The sequence below is a fragment of the Etheostoma cragini genome, chromosome 18, assembly GCF_013103735.1.
Source record: "Etheostoma cragini isolate CJK2018 chromosome 18, CSU_Ecrag_1.0, whole genome shotgun sequence".
In the NCBI taxonomy this organism is placed as follows: domain Eukaryota; kingdom Metazoa; phylum Chordata; class Actinopteri; order Perciformes; family Percidae; genus Etheostoma; species Etheostoma cragini.
In genome coordinates, this window is record NC_048424.1 from 21,977,921 (window position 1) to 21,995,791 (window position 17,871).

General features: G+C 40.5%; 1 protein-coding gene across 2 annotated transcripts in view; it reads left to right on the top strand.

The window, feature by feature from the left end:
• The first annotated feature begins 2,883 nt into the window (after positions 1–2,883).
• Positions 2,884–17,871, top strand: part of lrfn2b (leucine rich repeat and fibronectin type III domain containing 2b) — a 51,571-nt gene continuing 36,583 nt past the window's right edge. The window contains exons 1-2 of one of the 2 annotated variants that reach the window (XM_034899908.1): positions 2,884–2,989; positions 12,086–12,185. The gene's annotated coding sequence lies outside the window, so the exon portion shown is untranslated. The remainder of the gene's footprint in view (positions 2,990–12,085; positions 12,186–17,871) is intronic. The other variant, XM_034899909.1, reaches the window with a different exon arrangement.

The following is a 17,871-nucleotide window of genomic DNA, read 5'->3' on the forward strand; positions in this document are numbered from 1 at the left end:
CAAAACAGAACAAAAGATGTGAGTGAAGTGCAGAGGGTAGTGGGTGTGAGAGTTCTTTGTTCTGTCAGTGATCCAGATGAAGCTGTCAGTAACGGCGTCCTCGCACACGTTTCACACCGCTGATTGCTGAAACAAAGACTTAACGAGCTAGCAAAATCAGTACGCTGTTGTTGTGTTACCACTGAGGGATGAGGAAAAATGCATCACAAACAGTAGGGATGGGGGGAAATATCAGTACAGCATAGTACCTCCATATTTTCAGTGGCAATACTGTATCGCTACACAGGCGCCAAGTATGGATCTGTTATTATATATTATATATGTGTTGGTCAGTTTGTCCCTGTTTGCAGGAATAACATTGACGTGATATGAACAAGCTGAGAAAAATTTAATTTGGAAAAAAGGTTATCAAATGCAATATATCGCAGAATATTGCATTATGTATAAATCTCAATAATATTTTATTTTGGCATAAGTATCGCAATGGTATCGTATCGGGAGGCATCTGGTGATTCCTACCTTTTATGTCCATCCACTGTCACTTTAATAAAGGTAAAGCAGCCCCCCCCCCCCCCCACACACACACCCACACACACAAAACCCTGCTTGATGTGTGTTATTTTGGCATTAGAATAGAATAGAATGCCTTTATTGTCATTATACAAAAGTACACGGTACTTGTGCAATGGAATTAAAGAAATCCCTTTACAGCGTTGACACAAACAATATAAGAATATAAGATAACAATATACAATATCAAAAATCAAAAATATAAAGTCAAAGATATAAAGTGTAGGTAGTGCAGAAAAAAAAGAGAGGGGCGGGGGGAAATGGATGCGCCAAGCGTTAAGTACTTGTACGATACATCTGAGTGCCGACTGCCATATTCCCACTGCTGATGCTATGACTGTTTGAAATGATCCAATACTGTATGATTTTATGTAATGTGGCGAGGAGTTTAACAACTGTTGCAATAGCATGTGAAGGCTGAGTTGGAGATGCAATCGTCATCTTTGATTTCTTCCAGTTACTGTAATATTGCAAAGCTGCTTTATTCCATATGCCAGGAGGCATATGCAAGGAAACACGCTAGCGGCTGGTTTACACCTGCTTTTAACCCTCATGTTATCCTTGACCTGTTTTCCTATATCAACGTTCTTTTTAATTCCCCAAAATAACATGATTGATTCCACCCAATGTTCTTTGCCAAGTACAAAATTTTACTTTCATTCATTTTGGGGCGTCTTATTTAATTTTGTAGCATTTGAAAAACAAATCGAAATGTTTTTGAAATAGTATTGAGTAAAAGTTGACATATTCCAGTCTGTGATTATCATCAACATCCATTCCTTTAATTTTAGTCTAAATAATGCCTAATTTCTGCTTTTCTAACCCAAACATTAGGTATCATTTCCTACAAATGACCATGAATTCCAAAAAGAACTATAAAACTAAAGTTGTCAAAAGTGTTGAAAAAAGAGACAAAAACATAAGAAAAAGTTAAAAACCTTGATTAAAAGCGCCGACAAAAGAGCTGATTTTGACGGGGAGAGAACACGAGGGTTAATTAAGAGCTGGAGAATCTTCGGAAATGTACTGGCTTGAATTTCAGGAATCTTGGTGGAATGGTGTATCATGGCCCAAGTAAAAACCCAATAAAGGTTGCAGTGGTTTCAAATCACAGGGCAGACAATGATATCATGAATTTCCAATATGTGTGATGTACCATTGTGCTGCATTCGTGGCGCCGGAATAATTGGAGAAATTGGTTTCCACCTAAGAAACTACATTAAAGCTCCCAATAGTCAGAATGTTGACACTGCGAGATAGGCCAAACCTTGGCTGAGGTCTGCGTTTCGAGTTGTTTTAGGAATGACATCGATCAAATCTGATGTCTTCTGACATATTGTATCTTCTGGTGACTGATGCTTGATAGGAATCAATCAGTTGTTGATGAAATCAGAAACAGAACAATACAGATGAGGTAATGGTGCTCCTGTGGTATTACAGTAAGTAAGTGGCAGCAGAGCTGCTCTGGAGAATTACCTGACAACTTATTATTATCAAATATAGAACATACAGGGATGAAAAGCAGCTACATGAGTGGAAGAATCTGCCAAGTATAATTCATCCTGATCAATAGAATTCAATTCTAAATATGAATAAATATTCATAGTATCAATTCATAGCAAGAGTTATCTCAAGACACTTTACAGATAGGAGTCTAGCAGGTCTAGATCACTCTATAATTTACAGATAGAGCAGGTCTAGACCTCTCTATAATTTACAGGTAGAGCAGGTCTAGACCTCTCTATAATTTATAGAGCAGGTCTAGACCTCTCTATAATTTATAGAGCAGGTCTAGACCACTCTATAATTTACAGATAGAGCAGATCTAGACCTCTCTATAATTTACAGATAGAGCAGGTCTAGACCTCTCTATAATTTACAGATAGAGCAGGTCTAGACCTCTCTATAATTTATAGAGCAGGTCTAGACCTCTCTATAATTTACAGATAGAGCAGGTCTAGACCTCTCTATAATTTACAGATAGAGCAGGTCTAGACCTCTCTATAATTTATAGAGCAGGTCTAGACCTCTCTATAATTTATAGAGCAGGTCTAGACCTCTCTATAATTTACAGATAGAGCAGGTCTAGACCTCTCTATAATTTACAGATAGAGCAGGTCTAGACCTCTCTATAATTTACAGATAGAGCAGGTCTAGACATCTCTATAATTTACAGATAGACCAGGTCTAGACTGCTCTACAATTTACAGATAGAGCTGCAGTTGACAGAAGCCGGCTTCCCTTGAAAACGACGTGTGTAAATGATGGTGTGTACGTGCAGTAAGTGTACTCTTTCTGTCTTCTCTAAGGAGCTTGTGACGATGAAGATGTGTTCGGAGCCCCAGGCCCTGCAGAGGTGTGAAAATGGAGTCCTGACCTCAGGTGGTTCTTCCACCTCGTAATCCTCACCCTGTTCACTGTGAGTATTTCATCCAGTCGCAGACATCTATGACTGGGACTGTAAAGACCACATGAAGTCAGAAAGGAATTCACCAAATGTCAGAGCTGAAGATGTAGAGATTACAAAAATGAGCGCTGGCAGAGAGGGATTACGCTTGTGGATCTAAAAGGCTGTGTTATTGAAAAGTCCGATTTTAAAATATGCCTTTGACCCTTGTGATGTGTTCCCGTCAACCATGAAAAAAATTCTTTTGTTGTCCTTATCTCAATGTCACTTTTTCCAACAACGTAATTGCTTTCTTTGATGGTTTTCTTTCCTGCTGTTTCCCAATGTATTTGTCAATTTTCAATTTATTTTTATTTTTATTTTTTACATTTTTCACGCTTTTGTTGGGTGGGAGGGAGGTGTTATCATTTTTTTGGCATTATTTTGTTGTTGTTGCTTTTTTAATGTTTTACCGTGTTATTTTGTTGTTTTTTTTACCATTTTCGGCACTTTATCAACATCCATTATTTACAGATTTTTGAACTTTGAAAATGGGTCACATTTGACCCGAGGACAACACGACCATGTGACCATTAAACCAGCTCAAAATATTGATGCCCAAGTCTTAATGTAGGGGAGGTTTGCATAATATCTCAGTCAGACCAATATTGGACAATTCTGCAAAACCCTGAATACAATTTTTAAGACTTATTCTATAAAGGACACCCGTCGGTACACCATGGTTGAGGTTTAAGGAAAGCCCACGGTTATGGTAAAGAAAGAGCCAACATGACTTGAGTAATTGTGACAGGACACAAACTCAAGTCCCAGACCTACTACATGGCCCTCCACCACCATGACCTCCACCCCCTTACTCTCCTCTTAGCCATTCAATTCAATTCAGTTATATTTATTGAATCAAATCTTAAAGAGAATTAACCCAAGACACTCGAAAGATAGAGTAGGGGCCGGACCACGCTCTGCAATCCACAAAGACCCGACAATTGATGTAATTCCCCCAAGAGCAAACATTTAGTGTGACAGTGGTGAGGAAAAACTCCTTTAGGGAGAAACCTGCGACAGACCCAGACTCTTGGTGGGCGGTGTCTGATGGGGCCGGTTGGGGGTGTGATGCACAGTGGCAATAATAGTCACAATAAAGATAATGGAACTACTACTAGGAATAGTAGTTGTGGTTGTTCATGGCGTGGGAGGGCACTGCAGGGCGTCCCGGTTTCCAGGGATACAGGGATGGTTATCTTCCTGTTTTTGCACAAAGGCCTTCTCCTATATTTATACAAGCACACATATTCATCATCATTCATTTATTTAGTGCCTCCTTGAAGTTTTTATAGCAAAAAATAACGTTTATGATTTTGCTGGTGGTGTAGTGTCCCACTCCTGGTTTGACAACTGTTGCTGTAATGCAGTTTAACTTCACTTAACGTGCACACTGTGTCCACATCCCAATCAGATAGAGCTGAGAGTCTGCCACCAGGTCAAGGACTGGGAGGATACAGTAGGATTTGACCAATAAAAAGCTGAATATTTATAGAACATTATAGGCTATTTTAGCGTGGTAACTTGAATTTGGAGCAGTCTGTTTGTAAGTGTTGGAATCACCAGACGCCTCTTGACATGATATCATCATGACACATATTACGAATATCATTACGATTTTAAAATGGAAAACCTTTTTTCCACCTTCTAATTTTTCCCAATTTCAAATGACGTCCCGAAAAAGGAAACTTTGTCAGCATCTGTTTAGCTAAAAAGAAACATTTCTCAGCTTGTTCATATCACGTCAATGTTATTCCTGCAAACAGGGACAAACTGACCAACACATATATAATATATAATAACAGATCCATACTTGGCGTCTGTGTAGCGATACAGTATTGCCACTGAAAATATGGAGGTACTATGCTGTACTGATATTTCCCCCCCACCCCTACTGTTTGTGATGCATTTTTCCTCATCCCTCAGTGGTAACAGATCAACAGCGTACTGATTTTGCTAGCTCGTTAAGTCTTTGTTTCAGCAATCAGCGGTGTGAAACGTGTGCGAGGACGCTGTTACTGACAGCTTCATCTGGATCACTGACAGAACAAAGAACTCTCACACCCACTACCCTCTGCACTTCACTCACATCTTTTGTTCTGTTTTGTCCACCCACGGTCTCCTAAACACCTGTCGATCTACAGGTGTGCCAAGTTCTGCTTTTCTCACTATAATCTTCAAATGGAATGAATAACCACACAGACTGAATAAATGTAGTTTCTGTTTAGTTTCATTTGTAGGTTACACATTTACGTGTGCCCTTTCTTTCTCTCTCTGTTTGTCTAATCCCATACTACAGCTTTAGTCCTGTATACAAGGCCAACCTTCACGATAGAAATGACCAATTTAAACGTTATAAACTAACCTGCATGCAGTGGATAATGAAGCACCCAACTCCTCCAGTGAGGTTGGGTGGTGGGGCATGACAGAGCAGGGGGCTGGTATAAAAATCAAGAGTACTGTTTGTTTTAATTTAGCTTTTATTATTGAAATTTACACTGGCTTTCCAGGAAGAGAGTGTGTAATGTGGCTGCTGGGGAGCAGACCACCAGGGATTAGTTCTTATTTCAGATCGATATTTAAACAGTGGGCAGACCACAGAGCCCACCTTTGGCCTTGGAAATCAACTTTTTATGGTTATTTTCTTTGGAAATTTGCACACCGACTCCAAAATGTCAGCTCTGAATTGCCTAGGCAGGCTGACATGTTGGGGACAAGCAGGACTGTCCCCTTACAAGGGCAGTGTGTACAGAGGAAAACCATCTTAGAACACAGGAACTTGTCGGATTCAGCTGTTTGCTCTACAGTATGGAACATCTAATTGAGGATGTCTTTCTTTCCAGCACAGAGGATTCTCTTTTAGATGACACAGAAACTGCTTCCTGGAATGGATTTTCTTTTTTGTGCGCCCAAACATTAGGTTTGAGGACTTGTGTGTCAGGACAACAGAACAGTAACAAAACAACATGGCGGTGGAATTGTCACAAACTTTTGACCATTTAGAGCTTTGTAGGTCAGGAGAAGGGGACTGTGTGGCCGGTTAAATATCCTAAGGGAGTACTAAAGAACCTTGATCCATGCATCCTGACCACATCCCTAAAAGGTGCTTAGTGTACGCTTTATGTTCCTATTGTATTGTTTTCCTTCTATTATTATGTCTTCTATTTATCATATTCCAGTCAATTGTAAAGCACATTTGCATCTGTGAAAAGTGATATATAATTAACTTTACTTACTTACTTAGTACTGGGAATCATTTATAATTTTTAAATACTAGTGCCATTACAATATTCAAGATATTACAATATTTGTTTATACCTGACTTTGAGGAAGGTAAACATGTTTGTTTTAAACCTGAAAGAATCAATCAATCAATCAAAAAAAAATCAATAATCTGATTTTACACAGACCTCGCAGTCCAGAAACCAAACTTGTTGAATACTCAATGTTGTCTAACCACAAGCAGCCTAAAGAAAGAAAGCCTTAAGGAAACATGACTTTAAATGTGCTTAAAAAACAAATAATTGTCTATTCAAATGATATATCAACACAACCAAGAGCCTGTTGTATTCATTTCAGTTGGGACCAAAAGGTATTGAGGACCTATATCTAATGGTTAGTCCTACTCCATGTACTCTATGCTGGCCCCAGCAGACACACACCATGACTGGGCGGTGTGTAAGGGCCCCTGGCCATTTAACATGAAGCATGTCTTGCTTTAAGAGGTGGCCTCAAGAAGAATGCTTCCATTAGTTTCCCATTAGTTGAAATATTATGCAAAGGAAATTAGCGTAAATATCCAGACGGAATACAAATGTGAGGCGTGAGCATGGAATGTGTATTAGAGCTGGCAATAACTCAAGTGGGAAGAAAAACAACAGCCTTTAACTTACTGCTAAATCTTTTATTTTTATCTGGTGCATTCAGGGACTAAATCTGCACAGAGGAAATGAGACACAGAGGAAGTTTTTTTTTTTTTTTTTTTAAAGGAGATGAAGATGCTTTACCTTCCTCCTCAGAGTGGGATGAATGAGGTGAAACAATAAAGAGGGCAATTAATGTGCTGCTGAAAACAAATCAGACAATATAATCATCCCATAGTCATCATTTATTCTGGATATTAAAGAGAAACCACACATTAACTTCCAGCCCTGTCTCCTAAAATTTGCATTCATCTACATCTTAACTTAAATCTCAATTAAGTTTATTTTCTACCGGATCACACATCCTCTCACCAGCGAAAGGCATGCATTGTAAATGGTGGTGTTCAGGCCGCCATGCTAACCCTGCTAACGTTAGCGGAGGACGAGGGAAGCGGAATTATGCATTAAAAAAAAAAACTTACGTACCCCTTGCAATACTCCAAAGTACCTCTAGTCTAGGGTTACTAGTACCCCATTCAAAAAACACTGCTCTATACAACCCATTATCCCAATAGCCACATTGTTTGTGAAATAGCTAAAAATATACAATCATTTCAGCAGTAATGAGCACTCCAACTCTTTGATGCTGGGGATTTGAAATCTGGGTTATCATCAGATTAAACCCAACTAAATATTTTAACCAGACAACAAACAAACAGTAACCCCTAATTGATAAAAAAGGTCCACCTCTATCTTCCCTCTGTGTTGGAGCTGAGCCCTTTGAAAAGGTGTTCTACAATTCAACAAGACATATAACAGAATCGCCTATTAAAGCTTTCCATCAAACTCATTATCTTCCATCTCTTTTAATTGACTTATAAAAAGCCTTGAATCTTTGATCTTGATAACCTAAAGCTAATGAGCTTTGCAGGTGTTCCATGGTGTAATCATGGAGAGTAGGTTATTAAACGTTTTGGCGCAGCAGTGATTTTCTGTCAGGACGGATTAACTTCATTTCTGGGAGAAGCCCCCTCACACAAAGGCCTCCCACAGCGCAGACTGCATTAACACACATAAAGGCATCGATAAAGTGTTGCCTGCTCCTGTGTCTGATCAAACACTTCAGTACTGCAGGACATGAAACTGCACGACTCTAGCCAGTGATGTGTGCAAAATGGACTTGCTGAACTTTTAATACCGCAATCGAGAGCTAAACACCAGTGCAGTATGACAATAAAAAGGTATTTATTGTTCTTAAAACTGAAAACCTACTATACATTGATGCACATTAGGTAATGAAGTTTTCTAGTGCCGAGAATCAAGGATCAAACATCAATATTAAGGGCATCAGTTGAAAACTATCGTCTCATTTCTAACTGAGACCAAACCAGTTATCATTTTTGAACTTGACACTTGAAGTGGCTGTATGCTTCTTATTTTTTAAAGTATCCACAGACATTTGGTTGAATAACTACCATCTTACCTTGTCGATAACACTTTATCATATTGGTACATGAATTATGAGTTAATGCATGACTTAATGAAAAAACATGAATTCATTCGTAGTTCATGAACTGTCATTAATGTACAAAAAATAATAGCATGTGACTTTATTTACTCATTGTTGATTGCGCTGTTTTTTCTGAGTGCCTTGTATTAGAACCACTTTTCAACTTATTCTTATGAACCGATCATGATATCCTTCAAAATATGGCGACCACAGGCTGGTAAATGGACAGTTTTTTATATATCACTTTCGTAGTCTTACCAATTACTAAAAGCGCTTTTAACATAGTAATGGAACCCTTCATCAGTCACACACATCCACACGCTGTGGCCGAGACCGCCGTACATGGTTCCACCTGCTCATCAGATACACACTCACACTAGGGTTCAATCCCGGGAGACGGGATTCCTGAGAAATCCGATCAAGGAGCGCGAGTCTTTTGTCTATTGTGTATTGCAGGCGACGGTGCCGTACCGTAGCTACAGTAATACAGGCTCACTAACTTCCTCACGCGGCAGCAGGCTGCCTACCTCCACTAATGATGTCCGCTTCATGAAAATTCTAACCAAAGAGTTTTCCCTCTTGGAGGCCACCAACAGGAGACCACCCCCACCTGCAACAGTTGTTTGAAGCTCTTAGTGCTACATCCGTGGAGGCGGAGAGAGCGTTTTGTCTCTGCGACGCAGAGACTACCGCCGCTTCTTAAAAGCACACTTCTAGAAGAAAAAGAAATATGTTCATTGTGAGAATACATTGTAAACTAAAAGAAATATGTAGTCTAAGTTGGCACGAGTTCAATGCAATGCTGATATTGCAGCAGTGTTTAGGCACTATTTTTATTTTTTCAATTCAGCTTTCCATAGGCCTTTGGCCCCTGTCTTTAACAGTGCACAGTTGTACATTTCAGTGGCTCGTTTTGTTTCATTTAGATGAACTTGCATGTGTTTAAAAGAGTAATATGCCACCCGGCTCTAATAAAGAGTAATTTGGTTAACTTGAGAGATTATTCCCGTTTGCAGCCTAATGCAAATCTTAACAGCCACAGACTTGATTTGGTTTAACAGAATGGTTTAGCAATCATTCAGTGGAAGAAAAGGGGACTTTGTGCCGGGTACGTGGCACCGAGAGGTTCCGGCCCTTGCAGGAGGCGTGGCGTTTGAGTTTGGCCAACAAAAAGTGAACTTCATGTGGCAAGGACAGTTAACTTTAGGCTACAAAACAACTTGGTAAAGTGCCCATATTATGAAAAAAAACTATCTATGCTGTTTTGAGTGAGCTATGATTTCTTCTAGCTGAGACAAGCTGAACCCTTAAAAGAGATTGAGCAGGTTTTGATCTTTGTATTTTGGAACTGACAGAAACTGCACCACATGAAAAGAAGGAAGGGTGTGGTCACTCAGCTGTTACAAGTTTGATGAATATGCAGATGCAAGTGTGATGAGACAGGTCTCTGACAGGTCGACTGGATGGTCGCATCCTATTTATATTCCGTTAATGACTGTAGGATCAGGCTGCCGTGTCAGTGCATCTCATCGGCTTATTCTGCCAGACAGGATTTGCAGATATTGATACGAGGTCTGCCTGCGGTGCGGTTCTGCTCTGCACTGTGTGAATGAACTAACACCGCTCGCTTCTGTTTTCAAAGCCAGAGCGCTGCCAGAGGAAATATGAGTAGCATATCCCTTCTGAGGGCATCCATCATTCAAATTCACATTCAATGAGCTTAGGCGGTAAAGATTGGGTTGGAAACAGATTTACAGTTCAAGCTACAGTGGCTGGAATAAGTTTACACAGCCAGGCTGAAGTAACAAAAACCAGTGAGGTGTCTCACCCTGTGTTTAGGTCTCTGTTCTAGCTCCAGAGTGAGACATCTCACTTCTATACTATCTTTGTTGGGAGCTGCACATGCTCAGTAGCTCGGTAAGAACCCATAAGCTTCTAACTCTTTCTCCAGCTTTGGTGAGTCCAAGGCAGGATTAGCTGGAAGACTTCTTCTAGCCAAGGGGCATTTGTGGAATACCTGCAGAACAGGAACAGGAAGTAGTTCTTTTGGAGATTAGCGTCAATTAGATGCTGTTGGAGCAGTATTTTGCCATTGAGAACGAGCTAGCATGCTACGGTTAGCCACCTCGTCTCTAATTACTTAGAAATCCATGCAGATTCTGAACAGCTCACCCGGAGACTGAAGACAGAGGACATTCAGAAACCAGATCTCACTCAAAACAACATGGATGTTTTTCAAGTTTGAATGTGTGTGGAAGCACCAGAGACACAAAAGAACACCCCAAATCCTAGAAAATTAGATTTTTTTCACAATGCCATTTTAATCCACATCGCTGTGGCGATAGATCTGACAATGCAAGACTTAAAGCACACTGGGTTGCCATTCTTTAAAGAAGAGACAAACAAACACCAACTAATGGTTTGTGAAGCTTCATTTGGACATCACTACTACATCTCTCAAATGTGAAATGAGTAAATTAGCTGTAAACGTCAGCGTAGCAAGAACCAAAGGTCATTACCATCCATCTCCGTCCCAGCAGAGCGTCCATTGAGACTAGTTACAGAGACAATGGTGTGATCTCAGAGGGGTTTTCCTGCACTGGAGCAGGCTGTTACTCTAGATTTCCTCTACTGTGTAGAGTGTGTGGCGTTAGCACACTGATGTATTTGTTTGTGCATGTACATTAATGAGTGTTTGCTTGTCGTGTGTGTCGGTCACTGCCGTAGGTGTGTTTCACTCAAGTCTCTTTAGACACTGTACTCTTACTGTTAAGCCACCAGAAAGGAGATAGGAGAAAAGAGAAGTTGATATCAATGTTTTCTGAGTTTCTTCAGGCAACTTCCACACTTTTTTGTTATCATTTGGAGACGCCGTTTTGAGATAAAAATGATCTCCACACAAGCTTTATAGCAGAACTAATCTTTGTCTATGTTAAAATGTTTGACAATGCATAATCACATGACCACTCGCATATGTGGGAGTTCTTCCGATCTTATCGGACAAAATTGGGGGGGTTGCACTCGTTGCCTGCAACAACAGCTGATAGCAAAGGGAGAACCAGATTTAAAGCAGGGTGGTGACTCTGTGATTGGCCCTTGCAATTTCTGGACAATTCTGATTGGTTAAGCAGGAAGGTGAATGCCTCCAACAGCTGATTTGATTTAGGTAGAGAGCATTGATTACCTGAAAGAATTTATGCTGAGCAATAGTTCAATCAGGGGAGACTAATTTGCAGATATGCAACCCCTTATAAAAATGTACAGTTATTTGGATAACAGCTGATTTGATTTAGGAGCATTGATTAGAAGTTAGGTCTTCCTGAAAGAATTTGCGCTGAGCTACATTAGTTCAGATTTTGAGCATGAGTAACTTAGACAGCAACAAAAGCAGTCATGTGGTGTCACTTGTCATATATTATCTAACCTTAGAAAACACATCCAAAGCGATAGATCAACATTTTGGAAAATGTGTAATATGTAAATCTGCTTTCTTTACGAGAGAAACTTACATATCAATCTCATGCCTGTGTGTTATGTACAGAGCTGAAGGCAGGAGTAGTCAAACCCTGTAGAAACACCAATATGGTGCCAACTGCGGGGTGGCTGTATAGTCTACATGCCTGGCTGTGTGACCTTTGTTTTAGTGTGACAGAGCGTGTCTGTGCTGAACGTGTGCTGTCATTTTGTGTTCGCCAGGTCGACTTTTTCGGGTGGTGTTGAGGTGAGAGACGCGGAGGCTGTGATTAGCGGGCTGAGCCCGTGAGTGGACCTATGGCAGAGAGAGCGCTCAGTGCAGGTAAGACCCAGCAAGGGAATTTAACATGGGCTTTTATTGTGAAAGCTAGACAATTCAAGCTGGGCTTTTATTGCAAAGGCTACACAGAGTAAGTAAGGCAAGCGTTATACCAACGTTTTTTTTTTTTTATAATCACTGGTTCAATTAAGTCATAGAGAAATGAGTGTCATTCATATTCTAGTCTATTTCCACGAGGTTCCACTTATCTGTCCAATCTGAGTTTTTTCTCGTACGACTAAAACAACCTTTGAATGTACCAAAATGTTCTTCGAAAGGATATGTTGATGAGGCGCCTTTGACCTGTGCCGCTATCCCAACCCAGAAGGCTGTGTAGACTCGCCAGACCCTACTCCGGCAAAGCTGTGGAGGAAGGTCTGCCAATGAAACACTATTAATATTCTGACATATAAGCTTCTTTTAAATCCTTTACATACAAAGACCATGGACCAGATGTTTTGAAATAGATAGATTGAAAAAAAAACATGTCATTATTTTCTAATGGGAAAACTTTGTGATAGATACATTGTTTCTAAATTTAATTTAACATAACATATCTGCTGATTTATACTTATAGTCTCATAATCTAAAATCATCATCAGTGTATCAGCCAGGCTCTTCATCCTAGAGCCTGAGTATGCTTCAAAGTAAGTGCTTGGCAGATCCTCTAACATGACTAAGATGTGTGGTTTGTTCTGAGGCTTGTGGGAAAACAGAATAAGTATTAACCTCTGAGGAGCGTGAACGTGCTAAGGAAACATTCTGGTTACCTGCATGTTGGAATATTTGTTATGTAGATATGTTTTTAGAAGGACTTTGGTACGGATCTGCAGTAGTGGGACAATTGAGTACACACTAATCCAGATCTACTGCTCGATTTTGCCTGAAGTTTATAGATGTTATCCGTTTCTTGATTGATTTTTGTGACGTGACTGATCTGATTTTATTAATATAATGGTTGTGAATCAGACCGTCAGCTATAATCCACTATTTTCCCTTTTGGACCTAGCCTGCTGAGCAGGGATTGACCCTTGGTGCACTCCTTCTGATTGGCACAGCTGACCACAAGATATATGTTAGAGAATACTTTCATTGTGATTGCTGAGGCCGACTATAGCCTTTTTTGGGATTGACGTATCGAAAAAGCTTCAGCAAAAGGACTGTGAGGAAAAGGGGAAGTAGTAATTTAGGCTTATGTAGAGCAGTAGGAAAATGCACAGCAGGCTGTATCTTTTGGTATTAATCAATGTTTTCAACAAGCTTTTTGCCCAAGTAAAAGGCAACTTTCTCAGAATCATCAAGCAGTTCTCCTAAAATATAGAGCTATACTTACATAAGATTACATTTTCATTCAAACCCACGTGTGTCTTCTTGTAGCTAGGGATGTCCACTTGAATTTTCGTCCTCGACTTTAAGGCAATGACAGCAGATGCCTTGCGTCACCTTCCAGCAGTCAAAGAGCAAATCAGTTAGTAGAAACCAGGTAGGAAAGAGCAGCCCAGTCGAATAAAAGAGCCAATAAGAATGCTCCATCACTGGAGTTTTCTTTTAAAAAATCACAGAGCTAGAGATATACTGTAGTGTCAAAAACAATTCAAATGCAATTTAGTTTTGTGTAAAAAAAACATGTCTTTCTTGATTCTTTTTCAGTGTTTTCTAAAAACCTTCCTGGGTAATTTGGATATTGTCTTTTCTGAATAGGGGACCACTTAAACAGGAACTAATACATGGGGCCAAGGATCACGCATCAAGCCTCATTTTAAAGGCCAACTATTATATAGCATTTTCCGGATTATACTAGCATTTTTGTTTGTACTAGAACATCATTACTTGCTTTAATGTTAAAAAAAACTTATTTTTCTCATACTGCCCATGGCTGCTGTATTTGTAGGAGAGGCTCTGTCTTTTTAATCTTTCCTCCCAAATAAGTCTACTCTGATTGACCAGCTAGCTTCCTGGAATCTCCTAGTTTCAGCTGGAGCTACTGCAACAGAGTGTACTTTTACACTGGAAAATCACCAATAAAGGCTTCTAAACCAAATATTACACAACCAGACATGTCCCAGCAGTGAAGTGACCGGAAATTGAGGAGAAATTGCATTTCTGCATTGGCTGAGATTACAGCTGTCACATTAGCATGTAGCTACTTAATAGGTAGCAGTATGCTAACATTAGATTGTAGTGGGATGAAGAAGTTCAAGTTCAAGACCTTTATTTGTTCCCGAGGGGTGATTCCTTTTGAAAGAATCACTTTCTACCATCAAAGAACGCAGATGATGGTTTCTGAACCAATCACTACCCAGCCGGTTATATTTCAGGACTAATGTAATCCGGAATTGGGGAGAATTTAAGATTTGGAAATCTGAATATTTTAGCTCACAGAGATTTGTCTAAAATACACATACCTCTATATTCAAAGGTTTGGCCGCATTTAACATGACATTCCAATCTTATAACATTGTAGATATGACAGAAAAAACCAAAAAGCTCTGTTGGCTCACCAAACAAGTCATTTTTTTTAAGCTCTTCTGTTGTTCTTGTGAAGTTATAAAAAAATCCACAGGGGTGGGTTCAGGGCAGAGTTATGCTTTTTCTCTCTCAGGGCAATGTAATGTCCTAGACAGGATTTCATGCATTTCTTCAGTTGCATCTTTCTGCCTCTACTCGTGTCCCTAAAGAGCCTGAGCAGCAATTGCAGCTGAGTGGATCAATCTGAGAATTGCCCATGAAATTCAGAGCATTCCCAGGCTGAAATCCTTCTGATTATGTTTCACGCATTAAGGGAGGATTTTAACGCACCACGCTGAGTGTACACAATCTCTGGCACACCATCCATGTATTGAGTTACACACTGGAATGAACAACTCCACTGGCTGGAGGCGTCAAAAGTCTCAAATTACCTTTCAGTTCAGTTACAGCTTTAACTCAGGACTGATGCAAATCCACGAAGGATTGAGTTTTCTGTAGTTCTCCTTCACTCAGAACACACACAGCTCAACGTTTCTTAATATTATGCTGCTATCTTTTTTTGTGCTAATTTATTTATATTATTCCACTTATATGATTGATTGAACTGGTTAAAACACTGTGGCTTCTCATGGAATGATGCTTTCTAATTAAAATCTTCATTTAACAAAGCAGTCATGTTTCACCATATCTTTTCCACACATGAGACAATCACAAGGGAAATTTTGACACATCCACAGATTTAACAGAGTTTGAGTTTAAATACAAGAGTGTGCATCTAGATTATGGAATGATTCCTGACATTTATATTGAAGCTCTGCAGCCGTGCCTGCTTAATGGATTGAAAGGTTTCAGATCTTTATGTCAAACGATAAGTAAAGCAGAGTAAAGTATTTTAGAGCAAAATTCAAAGTGCTTGTTTTTACGACTGGTTGTATTTTGAGGCTTTTCTGATGTCGATACATATTTAGTGGGCATGCTGAATACATGTCAGCCTCAGTAGAATAATATTGACTTTTCTATCAGCCTTCAAAAACTCATGTTGTGTTGAACACTGGTGCTTTCTATGACCTGCTTTATATTAAGCTGGCTTGTCACCCTTCATACCTGTTCAAGAGCAAGACGGGTGACAAGCAAATCTCAGCAACATGGACTCCTACTGCTTAGACTGATGCAGGGCTCGGTTCACTGATAAGCTGATTTAGTTTGTCAGGTGGTATTACGGCTGTCAGCCTTCATGCTACAGAGGGGCTGCAGCAATCTCAGCTCTCGCAGATCACCCCCCCCCCCTTCCCCCTTAGGATGGAGCCATCCCCGCTCAGGCCCAAAAGGCAGAGCACCACAGGCGGCACAGGGGTCAGAGGTGAGGGAGATAGTTCTCTGACTCATCAGGCAACTCGAGTAGTGCTCAGGACCACGTGTGAGAGACAGGGAGCAGAGCTACAGTATGTGGAGATTGTCACGGTTACCAGGATTTAGGAAATGGGAAAGCCTTAGTTTAATTAAATTAATTCGAACTAAATTTAGGGAGGCAGTAGGTCAGTCCCTGGGGGACTTTGGTTGGGAACTGAAGGGTCGCTGGTTCAAGTCCCTGTACAGACTGAAGAACAAAGTGTGGACTTGTAGCTCCATCTTCCATCCATCTTCGTACCCTTATCCGGTATCCGGTCGCAGCAGCAGTTCCAGCAAAGGAACCCGACCCACATTAACCAGCTCAAACTGGGGGATCCCAAGGTGTTCCCAGGCCAGGTTGGAGATATAATCCCTCCACTTAGTCCTGGGTCTTCCCCAAGGCTAGACGGGGGCCACTGGGCTTCCTCCAGGCAGGGTCACTCCATCTCTCTCTCCGTGATTCATAGGGGTGTTTGAACCATTCTTTGTCTGGCCCCTCACTTGGGACCCTACCAGACCTTACCAGGAGCACACAGGTCCCGACGACATAACCCTCAGGTTCATAGGGACGCCCAAACCTCTCCACCACGATGGGGTGATGGTTCCCGGAGAAGTGTTTTACTGCTACAAATACAATACAATGTTCCTTTACTGTCAGATGTTCCTCTTAATTTGTCCACCGCGTGTAAACTACAGGCGAGTCAGTGTAGGCATCTGAAGACTATCTATGTCACCAGAAAACTGATGTTTCAGTTAAAGGAATTTGATAAATGTGCAGGAGTGCCACACTGCAATCAAACACTACAATAACATGTTGTGTTACTGTCAGGTTTTCCTGTTGATTTGTCAACCCCCCCCCCCCGGATAATACAAAGGAAAGGGGTGTGAAGACTATTTTTCTCACCAGAAAGAAAATCCAAGCTTTTATTTTGGAAATGATTTTGTTCAACAGACAGGAATGCTTGACGGCAATCAAATACTATACAATATCTGTTTTTTTTTGCTCCGTTCCACTTTGTTCCATATTATCACACCAGACACACATTTCAATTTTTCAGCAGGTACTAAAGCTTTAGGGCGTAACTTTTTGATATTAATGAACGTCTGTTACATTCAAGCCGTTGCCAAATGAGTTGCTACAAAGCTAATTAAGACCATGGGCTCCACACAGCTCTGTCTGTATTTCACAGAATGCCTATGTTCAGAAGATTGTGTCGACTGCCGTGCACAGAAACTTTAGTGAAGATAATTATCTCTACGGAGGAGTCTATTTTTTTTAAATCCTCCGTCTCCCCCTGGGCTAGCAACTGCGTGGATGAGGGGTGGGGGCGGTGCGCGATCACAGAAGGCTTGTGTCATGTTGATGTGCCGACAGTTTGGTTGCCATTACATTCAGTTTCTCATGGGGGAGACAGAAACTATGCTCTAGGTTTTAAAACTATAAATTGGGCAAAATTGCACAGGATGAGTAAATTCAAATAGCTTAATGTCTCTCTAGTGGGCTAATAGAGGATGCCTCTCCTCTGATGGGACTGTAAACTTCCTGTACTCTTACATCCGCCTATAATAAGCCTGTACCTTTACTTCTTTTCCGAGTATTTTTGTTACTTGTCTTTTTTTTGTTGCACCTTTTCTTAGACTTGTAATTTGAGTTCCCCCAGCCTGCCAATGGCCCCCCCAGTGGTTAGAAATGGTGATAGGTGTAAACCGAGCCCTGGGTATCCTGCTCTGTCTTTGAGGAAATGAAAGCTCAGACCACTAAGGTCTATATAAAAGAGACTTTATATACAGTATTAGGGGACCACTAAGGTCTATATAAAAGAGACTTTAG